The following is a 21,280-nucleotide window of genomic DNA, read 5'->3' as shown; positions in this document are numbered from 1 at the left end:
GATAGATTAATTAGTCAATCTGCTAATCTTTTTTTTTTTTTTTTTTTTCCAGTTTGGAGCAGTCTTATTATCCTAGATGTAAGTCAGACTCTCTTTTTAGGTAGAGAAAATGAAAGGGAAGGGAATGGGGCTTTAATATCAGATGCTCTAAGATTTATTTGGAGAACTTTAGCTCTCTGTTCTAAAGGTAATAGCTTGACATCTATTCATGAAATAATTTTCCCATCAGTTTTATGTAGCTAGTACTATGTGACTCAAGTGTGCAGCAATGTTTGCAAACCAATGTACTAGAAATTTTCTGTAGTATGTTAGTTACCATTTTCACCATCACCATCATCAACTTTAAAGCATAGGTGTGATTCTTGTCTTTGCTTCTCAAGGGATATATCATGAACCATGGTCACTACCTTCATGAGAAAGCCTCCACACTGATGGGAGTTGTGTGTTTGCTGTTCCTTAGTATTGACTTCCTGTCTTTGCCTATTTGGTTATTGTAACAAAATTCTATAAACTGGGTAGGCTACAAGCAACAGAACTTTATTTCTCATAGTTCAGAAGACTGGGAAGTCCATGATAGGTGTGACAGCATGGTTAGGTTGGGGTGAGGGCTGTCTTCCTAGTTGCAGTCTTCTGACTTCTTCCTGAATTCTCCACATAGTGTGGAAAGGAAAAATATGCTCTCTGAGGCCTCTTTTTTTAAAAGGCATTAATTCCATTCATAACTTATGATTTAATCACCTTTCAAAGGCCCTATCTTTTAATCCAACCACCTTGAAGTTAATTTTCAATGTATGAATAAGGGTGGGGAACACATTCAGACCATACTACAGCATTTTCTAAATTGACCCTAATTCATAGTGGTTCTAGCTTAGATAGTCAGCAATCCTGGGTTAGATCCCACTTGGCACTCTGGACCACAAGCTCAGTCGTAGTATACTCTTTTCTTTCCTCAAACTAGCTTTTTTGGTGCCTTTTGGAATAAGATCTGGAAAGTGATATCCATATCTTCTAAGTATGGTCTATGTGAAAATTTTAGTGCAAATTTTGTTATTTTAGCCAAATTTTTTAGTACTGAACATTATTACTAACACTGTGTATTCATGGAACTACTGACAGCAGGTGTTGTAGGGTAAACTTAGATTAAATAGTAACTCTGATTGAAAAAGAATATAATTAATTATATCATTTTGAGTGGTTCTGGCTTCCATTAAAAGGTGCCATGAAACAAGGCATTATGATGAACAGCTCACAAAGTTGTATAATTATGATTAACCGCATGCACAGTGGACTCAACTCTGAAACCTTGTTCTTTTCTTGGGAATCTTCTTGAATTCTCATTATCATTAAAAAAAAAAATCATATGACTGGTCCATATCTAGATTTCTGGCCATTAGACCGGCTAATTACAACACTTGGCATTTCAGGGTTACTTTGTGAAACTTTCAAGGCCCTTTTCTAAAAACATTTGTCTCATAAGTGAAAATTCAAATGTAGAAAACATAATGGTCATTTTGAAAATTTAGTTCCAGTTATTTATTTTCATTACAAAAGTGGCAAAAATGCAGTTCCAATGGAGATCCTTACATACATTATTCATTATTTTTATTTTAAAACTGACCTGGGCATAAAATAGGTTGTTGCAATTTCTGATGTGATCTCTAACAAGAGCAGAGTGGCAGACAGTTTGAGCGTAACTGTAGAGCACTGCATGACTGAATGAGTGGGAGGCCATAAAAATTTTAGTACTAGGTAGAATACTTACTACCCTTTAAAGTGGAAAATGAGAGAAGTAAGACTTCTGCTGCCACACACTTTGGTAAAGAGTTCAGTTTTCTTGATATAAAGATAAAATGCCTACTCCATTCTCTTTAGAGCAGAATCTTTGAAATATTACTGACCTCCATGGCAGAGGTTGTACAATCTGCAAATTTACCATCTAGCAAACTGTTGTTATTGCTGATAACCCTTATTCACATCACCCAGCTTCTTCTACTATTCTTTAACAAGTGGAATATGGTATAGTAGGTGTATTGAACCCTATTAAAATTTCACACATCATTAGTTTCTACCTCTTTTAAAGTGGGAGCTTATATTTTTTCTTTATGCCACTTTCTCCATGAAGACATTTTCTTTCTACTAAGGAAAGATATTGAGTGAGAGCTCATGCTTAGTGTAATTCTCTTGGGTCATTTTGTTTAAAAAATAAAGCATTGGTTCAAATGGATATATGAAAGTGTGGTGACTTAGTCTGTTTGATAATAATATTTTAAAAGTACAAATGAAATGCTTTGCCTGGATGAATGGTGTCAAATATACTATATAGTAACTAACTTAAAACAACCACCTCCCCCTCCAAAATTCTTTTTTTTGTCTTGATTCATCATGATTACCTCACAATAAACTCTTTTCAACAGGATCACTTAACAAGTTTGATTTTAGTATAAAAAGCATTTATGTATTATCCTCTTCCATTTATTAATTCTTTTAAAGTCATTTGTTTAACTTTGGTATGCAGTGATTTGGCAATTTCCACCTGAGTTTCTACTGAATTAGGGACAAAGTATTTTCAGGGAATAGCATACAAAAAAAAAGTAGGTCTTCTTTCTGGTTTCTAATAACATTTTCCAGAGGGGAATGCAACTTTTCATTCAGCAGTGGATATTCTGCCTTTCATCAACTCTAGTTAAAACAGACTTACTAATCACAGTCATAATGATCTCTCATCAGGTCTTGCCAATCAAGGTATTCATGCTAGTCTCAAGTCACGAATATTCCCTTTTGAATCAAGGCGTGAATTAGGAGTCAGGATATGTGTTGTGGAAATTAAGTAGAACCAGCTCTATTTTGCAGGAGGTAGGACAATAAAATCTGCAGTTTCAGAATAGGTAAAGTAGGATAAACAAACTGGGCAACTAATTGGATCATGACCCTGAATAAACAACATTCTGATGATTAAAGAATAAGTTTTTATGAGAAAATTAAGATGAGTAATTCCTTAAAGTAGTGTGTATAAAGCTAGGTAGCTGGTCTAGCATATAAAGAACTTGGAAGTCATTGCTGCCATCCTTGCAACAAGAAAGATCTTGAACAAAGTGAAAATAAATAGCTCTTGGTAGATTTATCAAAATATTGAAGTCATAGGGAAAACTCTCAAAACTGGAGAACAAAGGAAGCTGAGAGAATTATAGTTTACAGGGCACAGAAGTTGTTGCTGAAGACTAGTAGGAACAATTAAATGGTAACTGACTAATTGTTGGAGACAGCATAGACTAACTTGCTAGGTAAAAACTTCTGAGAGCCCAGCTGTGGGAGGGCCCCCACACTTTCCTGAGTTTTGCTTTCAAGAACTCCACTGGGTTCTCAGGGAGAAAAAATTAGAGAAAAAACACCCTACATGCTTCCCACAGGGGAAAGGGATAATCACCCATTTTGAAATAAGCTCAGAGCACTGTTTTCCTTGGCAAAAGGCCTGTACCGGGAAACTATGTTACCAGACTCTAAAACATCTTGGGTTTTACCAAAGCCTAACTGACCTGGAAGAAGGAAAATACCTAACTCCAGCCCCCTCTAGCCTTCCTGTCTCATCTAATGGGGTGGGGAGAAAAAGTTGAGAAGTACTTGTAAAGGTTACAACCCAGAGTCACACATTTAATAAAAGACTGAAACATAATCAAATAAATAAAGCTTCCATATCAATAGTGTCCCATAAGATAATAGGGGATTAAAGTTGAAAGGGCTGCCAGACTCATGTTACCAGGAGAAGGGGTGCAACTCCCAGTGTGGGATGATGGGTTAATGCGTTCTTGTGTTCAGGATTGGAAAGTGGAAAGAATTCGCAAATAGACACAAAGGTAGCAAGACAAGCAAGGAACTTTAGTAAGCAAAGAATAGTCCACTCTCAAGAGGGGAGAATGGGCAGAAATAGCCTACAGAAGCTGCTACTTCTGCTCCTAACTATTGTTGAACTATAATTTTTATTCTTAGGGGTACTGAGCGCTGTGTTTTGGGGTGGTTTTTTCTTGGAAATGGATGTTTTTCCTAGAAATGGGTGGATTTTTTCTTAGAAATGGGTGGATTTTTTCTTAGAAATGGGTGGGGTTTTTTTCCCTTAGAAATGGGTGGTTTTTTTGGGCTGGGTTGCTGTTACTCCTTCCTCACGTTGGGTGGGTGAGTTTTATGCCTTTTAGGGTTATACTGGTAGTGTCATGGTGTATGATGGAAGTGGAAGACTTTCCTAGGGTAATTTTATGTTAATGGTATTTTAATGAGCTTAGATTAAATTAAGGACATTTAGTTAAACTATTGCACCTGTGTTTGAGTTGGGATAGTCCCTTTTAAGCAAGCATCTTGATATAAGAGGAAGTTCTTAACCACATTAATGGGGCAGTGCAGGGGTATTCCTATGGACATTACCTTTCTCTGAAACCCTATCTTTTTATCTGTCTACCCAGGTCCTAACTACCTCCTCTCACTCAGACCTTATTTAGAAAGAAATCTCTAGGGAAACTTACAACTGGGGAGGCCAAAACAAGGATGTTAGATGGAAACTTTGAAAATGAAAAGAAAATGCTAGACATCAAAAATACTCTATCAAAAATGAAGAATGTCTTTAATGTGTTCATCAGCAGACTGGAAAAAATCAGTAAGCTTAAAATATGTTAAAAAGAAAGCTGAAAACCAAAGAGGGAAAGTATTAGAGAAAAGAGGAAGAGAAGTATAAATGGCTCTTAATTCACCAAAATAATGATGTTCACTGTGTATGTAAGGGTGTGTGTATGTGTGCATGTGCTTCTGTGATTAAATTTTTGAAACAACACTTTGATACCCGTGCAGTTTTGGAACTTTCTTCATTTATCCAGCATACATTTTCTTCAGAAAAATTTTACATCATTCATATTATTTTATTAAAATCTACCATCTCCCCACCCAGCCTTGCAGGTTTCCAGAATCTCTCAACTAACTCTCCCAGCACTTTCCCCAATAACATCGATGGCAGTTAAAAATTCGTGAACTCTCATATCCATCATACTCCACAGTAAAGATCCTGTTAATATCAAGATCCTCCAGCTTTATAAAATGGTAATTGTTTACAGAGAAAATATACCTATTATTATTCTTTTTACATATAGATGTTATCACCTAGTATGCAAATGTGTTTATATGAAGTTGCTAGAGATAAATTATGAATCTTGAAAGAGCCAAATACTAATGTGCAACTCCTGGGACAGTCTGCTTTCCATATTTAGCTTCAGTGAACAATGTATTTAGCATTTTTGAGAAATGAATGAAAATGACAAAATAGCAGGCACATTGCAAGTGCTTGCCATTAGTGTTGAGAAAAAAACCCCAAGGAATTAAAGTTGAAAGATGTAGAATATTCAACTGTACTAACATTTACAGAAGATTTTCTTTAGGTTTCTCTTTTTTCACAGTTGATATGTTCGTGGAAAGTTATGATGCAGTTTTTTTTGAGGGTAGGGGTATATGAAAACATTTACATTTCACCAGGGTTGTGAATGAATTGAAGTAAATCTTTGATAAATACTATTAGCGGGAAAAAATATGCTTAGAAATTTGAACTGATTTTCCCTGATTTTATATTTTATGGCTAGTTTTTTAATTACTTGATACAGTTGAGAATATTTGTAGGCTGTCTCACTTGGTAGAAATAGTACTCACCCTCTGCTGGCTTCCTCTTTTTGCCTGACATTGTATTCACATGCCACCTAAAAAGAAAGTGTGGAGGTCACTTGATAGGGAGGAAAAAGAGAAAGGAAATATGAGGACAAAGGATAAAGATGATCCCAGGATGAATGCCTTAAGGGAATAAAACGATGGGAAAAGTGAGGAAACAAGAGTTCCTTCAAAGGTATAAACCCAGATCTTTAGTTCTTTATGTCTCTGCCTTAATTCTACAGTAGCACCATTTGATTTTTATTTCCCAAGAATAAACTTGGATATGGGAAAAAAGAAGGGAGGCATCAGATTATGAGACTGTCCCATAGTTCTCTCTGGTTTATTGGTACTACCTCTCCTGCCTTGTTCTGCTTATAAACCTTGTCTTTCACAAGTCAGGAGTACAAACACAGCTCTGCAGTTACTTGTATCACCACGCTGAAAATAAGCATCTTTTCTGAGATAGTAAAATTTTATTTTAGAACAGCAGGAGAATATAGTGTTACATTGATCAAAGTAGACTGCTTAAATCTATAGTTTAAAATATTTGTTTTCAAAATTTATTTTTATTTTCAAACTGTGTTTCTATGACAAAACAATTCTAGATACAAAACTCAATTTTAGATTTCTTTAACCTAAAAATAAGTTTTTTAAAAAAATAAATCTTTCAGCTTACTTTTCATCTCTCTCATTTATTTTCTTCAGGAACAATAGCTTCTTATAAAACCCTAGGCATGCTATTCACTAAACCCAACTGCTTGATCTCATGATTAACATATATTTTGGGAAAACGCTGAACTTTTGCTTATAGTTATTTCTCTGTGCTGAGATATTAAAAGTTCCTAATTTTATTTGTTTGTCTACATACACAAATATGCATATATATTTTATATACATGTTTTGTATATTGTATATAGGACATAAAGAACAACTGTAAATTGTATTAGTATTTTATTATTTTAGCTAAAAATTATAAGCATTTACATTTTCTCTAGTATGTACCTATATATCCTATATAAAACCTGAGTGGAGTTTTATAAAATTGATGACCAATGTTTTTAACTTTGTGAATCTCTATTATGTCTCTTTCATGTCTTATCTATTTCATACTCTTTTTTTTTTTTTTTGAGTCAGTGTCTGACTCTGTCATTCAGGCTGGAGTGTAGTGGCACATCCATGGCTACTGCAGTCTCCACCTGTTGGGCTCAGGCACTCTTTCTACCTCAGCCTTCCAAGTATCTGAAACTACAGGCATGCACCGCCACGCCTGGCTAATTTTTTTACTTATTATAGAGACGTGGTCTCACCATCTTGCCCAGGCTGGTCTTGAATCCCTGGGTTCAGGCAGTCCTCTCGCCTCCCCCTCCAAAACTATTAGGATTACAGGTGTGAGCTGCTGCACCCAACTATTTCATACTCTTTTTTTTTCTTCCAGTTTTTTTTTTTTTTATTAATTGGAAATTTAAAAGTATGCTCTGTGCTAAAATATGTCACTCAAGGCTTTTTCCTTGGAGCAATTGACCTTGGGTATAACTTCTTATGGATTATTTAAAATACATGGGAACAACATGAGAGCCTGTAGCCTCCTGAAAACCTGGAAAATATTACGGTTACACTTCCCTTTTGTTTTTCTTTTTCTTAATAGATTCACTTATGTTTGATTTTTTGTTGTTGTTCTTAATCATAAAGAATTTTTCTTAAGGTTTTGTAATACTATTGTTATTTATCTCAATGTAGATCATCATCCCGTTTGTAAAATTGTCATGTGATATTCTGAAAGCAATCTCTAGGGAAGAAATCCTCCTAAAGATTTCTAATTTACACTTTAGGCATCTGATATTAGTGGCAACAGTATTTCAAAAGACATAACATTCTTTGTAATCCATGTGGAGTTTCCTTTTCTCACCCTTCTGCGCCCTTTTGTTGCTTCAAGCCACTTTTTCAGAATGGGGTAAGAATGAGAAGGTCTGAGCTAACTCGGCCTCAGCTGTGGGTAGATGCTATCCATTGCCAGTGTACCTACCCCATCTAGCCCATCGCCAAAGTCAATATGGTGATGACCACGGCAGAGGAATGGGGCTACCAGTTTTTCCATTCTAGATTCTAGTATAAGCTCCTATTCCCAACACAAATTTATGGGATATTGAGGGAAATTGAAGAAATTTACTCTAAACTTCAGGTAGTTGACCCAAACATTCCCTGTACAAGATTTGCACGGATAGAAGACAGAGTGGCGTGGCTACCTGAATGCATTCTGTTACATCAGGATTGATTACTTGGAGGTGGAATAGGTGGGTGTCACACATGAACACCTTACACTTCACTGTCTCTATTCTCAGCCCCTTTCCTTCAGTCCTCTCTCTTTAAACTCTATATATTTTGTCTGGAACCTTCCAATACCTGTATACACAAATCCACAGATTTCCCAACCCCTCTGTTGCTAACCATCCTTTGTGTCTTTTCAATTTTGCAGCTTAAAGCATCTGCTAAAAGTTCTTATATTTCCCCCTGTCCTGATGGTTTCCTCTGGACTTGCAGATGGAAGAAGAATGCATTAGGGTTTCTTTATCTTCTGACTGTGTTAGAGGAATCAAATGATGATTTTGTTTCCCACATGGAGATAGGAAATAGATGATGGAGTCCAGTAGGGACTTTGACTCCAGGCTGTAGCTTATTTTTACCCAAAATATCTGAAAGCAAACACACCTCCCACTGTGATGATTCATTTATTTCTAAAGGTCCCCATCTGGTCTCTGTGAGAAATTCATATTCTTTCTATTAACATAACTTTGACCTTATTTGTAACAAACAAATAACTAATAACTCTGGCTTTATTATAACACAAGAGTATCCGCCTCTCTCAGCCCTGGGCTATGTTAAAAAATTGTCTTTTATTAACAGGCAATGAAAGGTGCTATGCCTGCTTGTTTCTGATTCCTAGATTTCTTCCTGAATAATAGGAGAGATGGGAAAGAAATTCAATTCACAAAATCACTTTTTACAAAATAATTTGTCCAGTGGTGTCCTGAAATTAGTAACCAGAAGACATATAGCCTGTAGGGGAGTCTAGCTCTCTTCGTTCCTTCCCTGATAAGTGTCAATTTTATATCCTTTGTCAGAGAGAAATGTTTCCAGATATCCTCGTGGAACATTCATTTCATTTCTATTTTCTTAAACTTTCAAGGCAAGATAATCTAGTACTAAAATTATAGATGGTTTTATTTATTAAGGAAGGACATATAACAGGATAATGTACAAAAGGTAGCTCAGAACATCTATATGGCATGTCCTTTGAGAATGCTGAAAGTTAGCATTACAGTCATCACATCTATGTATCTTTTTGGGGACTATTTCTGGTTCCTGTTGAAAACAATAATATAAAAACACTCATAGCTGCTGTCTGCAAAGAATGAATATTTTCACAAATAGTTTTGTTTTTTGTTTTAGAAATAGCCACCAAATACTACATTTTCTTATATTGTCATAAAAGGGAACTTTCCATATTCAACTCATTTAAAAAGACCCTTGGGCTCTTTAGGCTATTTGCAACATTTTGATAAAAATTACGTATCTGCACTTTAATTATTCTGAATGCTCTCACATTTTCCCCTTCACCCATGTTTTTCTGACACTTGCTTCTTCTTCCTCTGTTTTACCTGAAGTTTGCTATTCTAGCCATTAACCCACTACTAATTTCTGTGATGGACCCTTGTAATGTATAGGAACTTCACTCATTCCTAGTAGCAACTATTAATATAGTTCCCTTTCCTTTCCTCTTTATATTTTTCTTTCCTTGCTGCTTTTTTCGTTTCCTTTTTGTCTACTGCCTGAACGCTCTCATTACCAAATAGGCTTCTTTTTACTAGTAGCTGTTCATCTTCTAAAATCATCTGCTATAACTGTATTTTCATCATTTTGTGGTTGGATTTTATCTTTCCAGGTGTCTTAGGGTGGGGAGGAGAGTGATAATGATATTGTGTGGTGATAATAACAAATGTGTCTTATCCTTCCATTGTTTCAAATGAAGTATCATTGCCCATTGTATGAGTTCATTAATCACCTACAGTGTGCCAGCCATTGTGCTAGGGTCTTAGGGACACAATGATGAACAGGTTTTACTTCCTCAAATCAAGAGCCTTATGAACTAAGTTCTAGAGAATGTCTGACTCATGTAATTGCTTGGTTTATGATGACAGACAATTCATGACCTCAAGTCCACTATACTGGCAAATTATTATATTTCTTTGTATCTGTATGTGAACTGGTATTACCATTTGAATCATATGTGCTAACTACTCCTTTGACATTACTAGAGAGTAAAAGTAATCTGAAAAGTTAATATATCTAGATAATTAAGACTTTTCTGGGTTCTTGGCTTATCTTAAAGTTTTTTTTTTGTTTTAATGGAAATCATTTTACGCATCTCTCTTATTATATGTAAATGATTTGAACTTAGGATATTGGAAATAATAGGAAATGAAATGATCATGATAGGGCAATTATAAGGTGATAATACAAGAAATAAGTAGTGACCAAAGTTATGCATTTCTATATGAAATAATTATATAATGAAAAATGTGTTCACATTTTTCAAGTTGTTTTTTATTTAGGAAATAAAATTAATAGTATTTTTTGCATTGTCAGAGAAATGATTAGTTGACACGTATTAATTGCCCATTATGTGACAGTGCTCTGCCTTCCATGTTACCTTATTCAACATCCTTACTTAGCTATTGCTTTGAAGTCAAATACTACTAGCGTATTCTACTAGATTTCATATGATGTTAATAGCGTAAATGTTGGAAGTAGGTAGCACCAACAAACATTTGTCATTTTTATCTAAGTGTGCATAGGTAATCTTGTGATTAATTTATGTGCCTATCTTAACAATATAATTTCCTTTAGAAATAACTGACTCAGTCAATGTATCCTTAAATTCTTCTCTCCTAGATGCTGCAATGTAATATTATTTTCTATTCCTTTTCTGTTATAGCAAAGCTTTGTTTCCCAAATTCTGGTCCCCATTTTCAGTCTTTTCTAACATCAGTACCAGGTAAAGTATGTAGCAGTAGGACTACAAGTATAATTCAGAGAGGAGAGTGTTTCTGTTTCCTACTCTTGACTCTTAGGATTGGTTGCTTTCCTCAGAACCTGTCCTCTGCCTTTGCTACTACATACTTTGAAGTCCTTGTTCTCTTCTTAGCCTGATTGACAGCCTGCTAAGTTGAAGGGTTCTAAAATAAAGATCTAATTTACTTTTGCCCTTAATGTAGTCAAATATCCTCCATCATCACCTGTATTTTCCATGTAGGTGAAAGTGAGCTGGAAAGTGAACCAAGAGACATTTCTGTTGGAAGTAACTAATCTTAGAAAGCATCGAGAAAAAATTTTAATTTAGGGAAGGGATTACAGGGGGAAAAAAAAGACAGTCAAAATATTTACGTCTATAGTGGACCAAGAAAGAAGCCCTAGGTTAAAAAAAAAAAAAAGTTTAATCCTAGATCAGGGTATATAAAGTAGATAATCTAATTCTTACAACACCCAGAAGAGGGTGACAAGGAACCAGTAAACTAAGATGTGCTCCACATGTCTTATTAAAAAATCAGTTGTAATTTCCCCTAAACTCTTGAAAATACACTCCTTATCCTTCACTCTGCCCAATCCCTCTTGATGATGGTTTACTGGATGTTGTGTCCCAAGACTTGAATTCACCAATATGAAATAGACACAACTTTCCTTTCAAGAGACCCAAGAAATAGAGTATTTCCAACTTTGATATGGTGTTTGAAAGTCATTATCAGATTCTCCTTCTAAAATATATTTCCTGCTATGTATGCCATACCTGTGTGTTCACTATTAGAACATCTTTTTTTTTTTTTTTTTTTTAATGGTGACTTTGGAGACTTCAAAGAAATCTTTTTTTGTTTGTTTCTTTCATGGACTTTATAGAAGAGAGTCTTTTTTTTCTTTTTAATCAATATTTTTTTATTATGGTTTTGTGGGGTACAGCTAAGGGTTAGGTGTACAATTACGTTTCATTCAGGCACCCTGTTGATAAGAGGTGTTTCCCCATCCCCAGATAGATATTTGCTACTGTTAATCCCATCTCCCCCCATAGTTTCCCAGTACCGTCAGTCATTTTCTTATAGTATTACATTGGATGTCAAGGTTCATTATATGAGAGAGAACATGTGATACTCAGATCTTTGTTTCTGTGAGAGGTCACTCAGTATTATAGACTCTAGTTCCATCCAAGTTGCTGCGAAATTCATGATTTTGTTCTTTTTTATGACTGCGTAGTATTCCATCGTGTATATGTACCACATTTTTTAATCCAGTCCTCTTTTGATGGGCAGCATGGTTGTTTCCAGGTTCTTGCTATTGTGAACAACACTGCAATAAACATACGTGTGCAGGTATCTCTTTTATAGAGTGATTTGAGTTCTTCAGGGTATATTCCCAGTAGGGGGATTGCAGGATCATATGGAAGGTCGACTTTTAGAGCTTTTAGGAATCGCCACACTGCTTTCCACAGGGGTTGCACTAGTTTACACTCCAACCAACAGTGTAGAAGTGTTCCCTTTTCACCACACCCTCTCCAGCAGCTGTTATTTTTTGAGTTGTTGATAATTGCCATTCTGACTGGAGTTAGGTGGTATCTCAGTGTGGTTTTGATTTGCATCTCCCTGATGATTAGTGAGGTTGAGCATTTCTTCATGTGTTTGTTGGCTGCTCGGATGTCTTCTTTTGTGAAGTGTCTGTTCATATCTTTTGCCCATTTTATAATGGGGTTGTTTGTTTTCTTCTTTTCAGTACGTTTCAGTTCCTTGTAGATCCAAGATATTGAGCCTTTGTCAGACCTGGAGTTGGCAAATACTTTTTCCCAGTCTGTAGGCTGTCTCCCTGCTCTCTTGGTGGTTTCTTTGGCTTTGCAGATGCTTGTCAGTTTAATAAGGTCTCACTTGTCTATCTTCTCTCTTATGACCTGTGGGTTTGGGGTTTTGTACAGGAATTGGATGCCAGTTCCAATTTCCATGAGGGTATTTCCTTCCTTTTCTAAGGTTCTTATGGTTTGAGGTTTTACATTTAGGTCTCTGATCCATTTGGAGTTAACCTTTGTGCATAGGGATAGATAGGGGTCCTGTTTCAATCTTCTGCATGTGGTCAGCCAGTTTTCCCAGCACCATTTACTGAATAGGTTCTCCTCTCCCCAGTGGGAGGTGGTGGAGGCTTTGTCGAAGATGAGTTGGTTGAGAAATTGAGGTTTTGCTTCTGGAATCTCAATTCTATTCCATTGATCTGTATGCCTGTTCCTGTACCAATACCAAGCTGTTTTGATGATTGTAGCTTTATAGTAAAGTTTGAAATCTGGTATTGTGATACCACCTGCTTTGTTTTTTTTTTGCTGAGGATTGTTCTGGCTATTCTTGGACATTTGTGTTTCCATATGAATTCCTGTATTGTTTTTTCTAGATCTGAGAAGAATGTTGTTGGTAATTTAATGGATATTGCATTGAATTTGTAGATTGCCTTCGGTAAGATGGACATCTTCACAATGTTGATTCTTCCGATCCATGAGCATGGAATATTTTTCCACTTGTTCATGTCAGCTTTGATTTCTTTGAGTGGTGTTTTGTAATTTTCATTGTAAAGGTCTTTCATGTCTCTGGTTAGGAAGATGCCAAGGTATTTCATTTTTTTTGTGACTATTGTGAATGGAATTGTGTTTTTTACTTGGGTTTCTGTTTGTTTATTATTGGTGTAGAGAAATGCAATTGTCTTTTGTACATTTATTTTGTATCCTGAGACTTTGCCGAAGGCCTTTATCAATGTAAGGAGGCTTTTGACAGATTCTCTTGGGTTTTCAAGGTACACAATCATATCATCTGCAAAGAGAGATAACTTGACTTCCTCTTTTCCTATTTGAATACCTCTGATTGCCTCCTCTTCTCTGATTGCTCTAGCCAGGACTTCCAATACTATATTGAACAGGAGGGGTGAGAGTGGGCATCCTTGTCTAGCTCCAGTTTTCAGGGGAATTGGTTCCAATTTTTGTCCATTTAGGAGTATGCTGTCTGTGGGTTTCTCATAGATGGCTTTTACTATTTTGAGGTATGTTCCCCGATGGCTAGATGTTCAAGGGTTTTTATCAAGAAGGGGTGCTGGATTTTATCAAAAGCTTTTTCTGCATCTAATGATATGATCATGTGGTTTTTGTTTTGACATCTGTTGATGTATTTAATTACATTTATGGTTTTACGAATGTTGAACCAGCCTTGCATGCCAGGAATGAAGCCTACTTGGTCATGGTGGATGACTTTTGAGATGTATTGCTGAATCCGGTTTACTAGGATCTTGTTGAGAATTTTAGCATCTATGTTCATCAAAGATATTGGCCTGTAGTTCTCTTTCTTTGTTGGATCTTTACCTGGCTTGGGTATCAATGTGATGTTGGCTTTGTAAAATGATTTCGGGAGAGTTCCATCTTTTTCAATCACCTGGAATACCTTCAGTAGGATTGGTATCAGCTTGTCCTTAAATGTCTTGTAGAATTCTACTGGAAAGTCATCTGGACCAGGGCTTTTTTTTGTAAGAAGTTTTCTTATTACATAGTCGATTTCCTTGATTGTTATTGGTCTATTTAGGGTCTCAATTTCTTCTTGTTCCAACCTAGGTAGATTGTGTGATGTCAGAAAGTCCTCCATTTCCTTAAGGTTTTCAAAGTTTGTTTCCATACAAGTATATGTAGTAGTCTCTAATGATCTTTTGTATTTCTTCAGGGTCAGATGTGACTTCATCTTTTATGTTTCTGATTGTGCTTATTTGGTTTTTTTCTCGTTTTTTCTTGGTCAGTCTAGCTAGGGGACCATCAATCTTGTTTATCCTTTCGAAGAACCAGCTTTTTGTTTCATTGATTTTTTGTATTATCTTTTTGTCTTCTATGTCCTGGATTTGGGCTTTTATTTTGGTGATATGGATTCTTCTGCTGAAATTAGGGTTTTTGTGGTCTTGCTTTTCCAGCTTCTTTAGGTGGCTTGTTAGGTTGTGAATTTCTGTTCCTTCCATTTTCTTCATGTGTGTTTGTAGGGATATAAATTCCCCTCTTACTACAGCTTCAGGGCCTCCCAGAGATTTTGGTAAGATGTTTCTTCATTTTCATTTGTTTCCAGGTATCTTTTGATCTCTGTTTTGATTTCAGCATTGACCCAGGAGTTGTTTAGCATCATTCTGTTTAGTGTCCATGTCTTTGTGGGTTTTGGGGGGACTTTGTTGGTGTCAATGTTTATTTTTATTCCAGTGTGGTTCTAGAAGGTGCATGGTAGAATTTCGGTCATTTTAAATTTGCTTATGCTTGATTTATGGCCGAGTATGTGGTTGATCTTAGAATATGTTCCATGTGGTGAGAGTAGAATGTGTATTCTCTGGTCTTTGGATGGAGTGTTCTGTAGGTATCAATTAAGTCCATTTGGTTCAAAGTTACATTGAAGTTCCGGATCTCCTTGCTGATTTTTTGTCCTGATGATCTGTCTAGGGTTGTGAGTGGGGTATTAAAGTCCCCAGTTATGATGGTGTTAGAGTCAATATCTGCTTTAGTTTTCCAAGAAGTTGCTTTATGAAAGTTGGCGCACCTATGTTGGGTGCATATATGTTTAGAATAGATATTTCTTGTTGATGGATTGAGCCTTTTATCATTATGTAGTGGCCTTCTGTATCTTTTTTTATTTTTAGTAGCTTGAAGGGTATTTTGTCTGAAATTGAGATCGCTACTCCTCCTTTCTTTTGTATTCCGTTCGCCTGAAAGTTTGTTTCCCATCCTCTTACTTTGAGTCTGTGGGTGTCCTTTCTAGTGAGATGAGTCTCTTGAAGGCAATAGATTGTTGCCTGATGATATTTTATCTATTTTGCCATTCTATGTCTTTTCAGTGGTGCATTTAGTCCATTCACATTTAGGCTAATAATTGAAATGCAAGTGTTTATCCCTGTTATCAGGTTCTTACAGAGTTGATCCTGTTTGTTTGTTGTCTTTCTTTGGGTTTTGGAGTTGGTTCATGTGTGTTTTTTATCTTTTGCCTGTACTCTTGTGAGGAATGCTGTTGTTCTTTTTTCTTTTTCTTCTGTGTTCAGCACTTTCTTAAGTGTTTCTTGCAGAGGTGGTCTGGTGGTAGTGTAGTTTCTTAGGGATTGGATATCTGGAAAAGATTTCAATTCTCCCTCACTAATGAAGCTTAGTTTGGCTGGGTAGGTTATTCTTGGTTGAAATTGTTTCTCTTTTAGAACTTTGAAGATAGGGCTCCAGGCTCTCCTGGCCTGCAGGGTTTCTGTGGATAAATCTGCTGCTATTCTAATTGGTTTTCCCTGGTAGGTAGTCTGGCCTTTTTCTCTTGCTGCCTTTAGGATTTTTCCTTTCATAGCTACTTTGTTTAGGCGAATTATTATGTGTCTGGGCGTTGGTCTTCTCGTTTGTTGTCTTGCAGGGGTTCTCTGAATCTCTTGTGTTTGGATTTTTTCATCCTTAATGAGATGAGGGAAGTTTTCTTGAATGATTTCATGAATTGTTTGTTCCAGTGTGGCTTATGTTTCTCTCTCTGCCTCAGGAAGCCCAATTACTCTTAGGTTTGGTCTCTTGAAGTGATCATTCATCTCTTGAAGGTTTTGTTCTGTCTTTTTGAGCTTCTTTTCTATGCTTTTGACAGTTTGGGTTAGTTCTGTGTTTTGGTCTTCGAGCTCTGAGATTCTTTCTTCTGCTTGGCTAATTCTCCTTTCCATGCTTATTAGTCTGTTCTTCATTTCCATCACAGTATTCTTTACTGCTGTCATTTCTAACATCAGCTCCTTCCTATTTTCCTCTTGTCTCTCCTCAATTTTTTAAATTCTCTCCATTAATGTCTTGATGTCTGGGTTCGTTGCATGAAACCAGTCATTCTAGGGGCTCTTCATTGTTTGTGTTCCAGAATCTGTTTTCTCAGTGTCTGATTTCCCAGGGGTCTGTGTGAGACCTATATTCTTCTTTTGGTTTTTCTTCATTTGTGCGGTTTTTCCCCCTCCCTACTTTTTCTTTTCTTCCATGTCACTGTCTTCTTTAATTCTGTTATTCAGGGGTAAAGGGATTGGTTTTACTTCTGTTTGTTCAATCTCCTATTCTTTATGTACGTGCCTTATACTTTGTTCAATTCTGGAGTTGCACTGAAGGTTGGAGGTGATCCTTTGTGCAGTTTTGATATTTACTTAAGGGGGGAGCTGTGATTCAAAGTCTATCTGCAGGACCTCGTTTTCACTGACAGGTGTGTGGATAATGTGGAGCCCACTTCCCACTGCCCTGGAATCTGTCCGTGCAGTGGGGCTGTAGGTTTACTCCCTGAAATAAAATGTGGTTAACAGAGGGGAGAGAATGGAGCAGATAGTGGGTTGAAGAGGGGAGTGGAGAGATAGAGGAGTAAGGGGGGGAACAAACGAGTGTGCCAACAAATAGAGAGTGAGGCCTATACTGAAACAGATAAAAACAATAGACCACAGGTACAGACGAACCGAGTCTCATACAAAAAATAAAAAATAACAATAAAACATATAGTGATGCTAACATACAAGCTAACCAACCCCCTTATTAGTGTGCTGTTCCTCTATACAAAGATATGATTTACAGAGAGAAGAAAAGAGAAGAAAAGGAAAAGGAAAAAAGAAAATAGGGAACAATACAGTAGGAATAGAATTAAGTCATTAAACTAATAGAATCAATGAAGCACACTCTGAGACATTTCATTTAAATTCAATGCCCTTTCAGGTCTGATTTCTAGTTTTCTTTTCAAGTTGGTAAATTAGTTTGCAGGTAGGTTCAGTTGCCCCTGGTCTGCTGTGAAGGACAGTTCGGGTTACCCTCCGTTCAGCACTCTGGTCTATGTTATTATCAAGCTTGCTTCGCCTGTTTCGGTGTTGTTACTTTGGATCGCCAGCAGGTGGTGCTATCTCAGCTGCTCGCCCCAGAGAGGGTGGGGCCGGACAGGAACAAGATGGCTACCTGCCTCAGGGCAGACAACAGGAGACACAGGGCTGGCGACCAGGATTTCTGGGTCGCAGGAGAGGTGGCAGCAATCCCAGCAGATCTTCCCTGAAGTGGCTTGAAGTGGGTCGCCTCTGGCCCGAGTGGTACAATGTGCTACTGCTGTCATGCTGGCTGTGGCAGCTGTGGCGGCGATGGTGATGGCAGCGGCGGTGGGGGATGGGGTAGGGGGTGGGGGGGTTGATGCGGCGGTGGCGACGATGGTGGCGGTGGCACAGTTTGTGCCGCAGTGACTGTCCAGTCCATCGTGATGCTGCAGCGGTGGCAACGGCTGAGCTCCGTATGAAGAGCATGCTGCGTTGCTGGGGTTTGTAGCCCCCTGGGGGCAAGAGTCAGAGACCCACTGCAGATTTCTTTTGTAGAGGGCTTCCCAGACTGCTTTGCCTCATCGTCATCTTGCCGCTTCCCCGAGAGTCTCTTTTATTATGATTCCTTTTCTTTTTTTTATTTTAAAGATGGATTACAATTCAGGGTTAGGTATACAAATGTTCATTATGCATGTACCCTTGTTGAAGAGGTGTGCACTCCCCTCCCCTGGCAGATTCCCACTATCGCCAATCCCACCCCAGCCCTCCCCTGGCAGTTTCCCACTACTGCCAACCTCAAGGAAATCTTATTTTTAAAATTTCCCCAGGAAGGTAATTTCTTAAAGATTTTTTATTTTTTTATTAGTACACATGAGTGCTTATGATATACCTGGAAACAGATTCCCAAAGAATATATTATAAGTCATGTCACAGGAGAGGAAAGTGGTTCCAGTCCCTTTCTCAAAGCTTTATTAATTTTAGTTAAATACAATTGATAATAATTCTTATATAATTTTATTAAGTTTATTAAACTATACATATAAACTATGTCCTGATTGTTAATACTGATACCTATTTTAAAATAATTCAATGTAAGGAAATATTTAAAAATAATAATACTTAACCATAACTTGAGTATTTCCTGAGAAAATACTACTGCTATTTTACCCAACTCAATTCTTTATTTTAAAAAATTTTTTTTGAATCATATTTTTTATTTTAAAATTGTGGGGTACAGTTAAGGGTTAGGTATACAAATATGCATTGTTCAGGCTCCCTTGTTGATAAGAGGTGTCTCCCCGTCCCCAGACAGATATTGACTACCATTAATCCCACCTCCCTTCCCCTCCCTATCCCCTCCATAGTTTCTCACCACTGTCAATTCTTTTCTTATGGTATTATGATAGATGTTCAAGGTCCACTATATGAGTGAGAACATGTGATACTCAGATCTTTGTCTCTGTGAGAGGTCACTCAGTATTATAGACTCTAGTTCCATCTTGCTGTGAAATTCATGATTTTGTTCTTTTTTATGGCTGCATAGTATTCCATCGTGTATATGTACCACATTTTTTTAATCCAGTCCTCTTTTGATGAACAGCATGGTTGGTTCCAGGTTCTTGCTATTGTGAACAATGCTGCGATAAACATAGGTGTGCAGGTATCCTTTTTATAGAGTGATTTGAGTTCTTCAGGGTATATTCCCAGTAGGGGGATTGTGGGGTCATATGGGAGGTCGATATTTAGAGCTTTTAGGAATTGCCACACCACTTTCCACAGAGGTTGCACTAGTTTACACTCCCACCAACAGTGTAGTGTTCCCTTTTCACTACACCCTCTCCAGCAACTGTTATTTTTGTTATTGATAATTGCCATTCTAACTGGAGTTAGGTGGTATCTCAGGATAGTTTTAATTGACATCTCCTTGATGATTAGTGAGGTTGAACATTTCTTCATATGTCTGTTGGCTGCTCGGATGTCTTCCTTTGTGAAGTGTCTGTTCATATCTTTTGCCCACTTTATAATGGGGTTGTTTGTTTTTTTCTTCTGGTATGTTTGAGCTCCTTGTAGATTCAAGATGTTAGGCCTTTGTCAGACCTAGAGTTGGCAAATACTTTTTCCCAGTCTGTGCATTGTCTCTTGATGCTTTCTTTGGCTTTGTAGAAGCTTGTCAGTTTAAGGAGTTCCCAATTGTCTATCTTATCTCTTATGGCCTGTGTGTTTTGGGCTTTGTTCAGGAATTGGATGCTAGTTCCAATTTCCATAAGGGTGTGTCCTGCATTTTCTAAGGTTCTTATAGTTTGAGGTTTTACATTTAGGTCTCTGATCCATTTAGAGTTAATTTTTGTGTATGGGGATAGATAGGGATCTTGTTTGAATCTTCTGCATGTGGTCAGCCAGTTTTCCCAGCACCATTTACTGAATAGGTTCTCCTCTCCCCAGTGGTAGGTGGTGGGGGCTTTGTCGAAGATGAGTTGGTTGAGAAATTGAGGTTTTGCTTCTGGAGTCTCAATTCTATTCCATTGGTCTATATGCTTGTTCCTGTACCAATACCAAGCTGTTTTGATTATTGTAGCTTGAATATTTGATTATTGTAGTTTGAAGTCTGGTAATGTGATACCTCCTGCTTTGTTTTTTGTGTTTGTGTTTCCATATGAATTCCTGTATTGTTTTATCTAGCTCTGAGAAGAATGTTGCTGGTAATTTGATGGGTATTGCATTAAATCTGTAGATTGCCTTCGGTAAGATGGACATCTTCACAATGTTGATGATTTCAATCTATGAGCATGGGATATCTTTCCACTTGTTCGTGTCATCTTTGATTTCTTTGAGCAGTGTTTTGCAATTTTCATTGTCAAGGTCTTTCACGTCTCTGGTTAGGAAGATGCCAAGGTATTTCATTTTTTTTGTGGCTATTGTGAATGGGATTGTGCTTTTTATTTGGGTTTCTGTTTGTTTATTATTGCTGTAAAGAAATGCAATTGTCTTTTGCATATTTATTTTATTCTCTGTGACTTTGCCAAAGTCCTTTATCAGTGTAAGGAGACTTTTGACAGATTTTCTTGGGTTTTCAAGTTGTACAATCATGTCATCTGCAAAGAGAGATAATTTGACTTCCTCTTTTCCTATTTGGATACCCCTGATGGCCTTCTCTTTTCTGATTGCTTTAGCCAGGATTTCCAATACTATATTGAACAGGAGGGGTGAGAGTGGGCATCCTTGTCTTGTTCCAGTTTTCAGGGGAAATGGTTTCAATTTTTGTCTGTTTAGGAGTATGCTAAATGTGGATTTCTCATAGATGGCTTTTTCTATTTTGAGGTACGTTCCCTGTATGCCTAGATATTCGAGGGTTTTTATCAGGAAGGGGTGCTGGATTTTATCGAAAGCTTTTTCTGCGTCTAATGATATAATCATGTGGTTTTTGTTCTGACATCTGTTCATGTATTTAATTACATTTATTGTCTTGCGAACGTTGAACCAGCCTTGGGTCCCAGGGATGAAGTCTACTTGGTCATGATAGATGATTTTTGAGATGTGTTGTTGAATCCCAATTTGCTAGGATCTTGTTGAGAATTTTGTCATCTATGTTCATCAAAGATAGTGACCTGTAGTTCTCTTTCTTTGTTGGTTCTTTACCTGGCTTTGGTATCAATGTGATGTTAGCTTCATAAAATGATTTAGAGAGGGTTCCATCTTTCTCAATCACCTGGAATACTTTCAGTAAGATTGGTATTAGCTCGTC

This window comes from Carlito syrichta, unplaced genomic scaffold (assembly GCF_000164805.1).
Source record: "Carlito syrichta isolate Samal-C Ts95f unplaced genomic scaffold, Tarsius_syrichta-2.0.1 Scaffold315494, whole genome shotgun sequence".
In the NCBI taxonomy this organism is placed as follows: domain Eukaryota; kingdom Metazoa; phylum Chordata; class Mammalia; order Primates; family Tarsiidae; genus Carlito; species Carlito syrichta.
Note: the sequence above shows the minus strand (reverse complement) of the source record.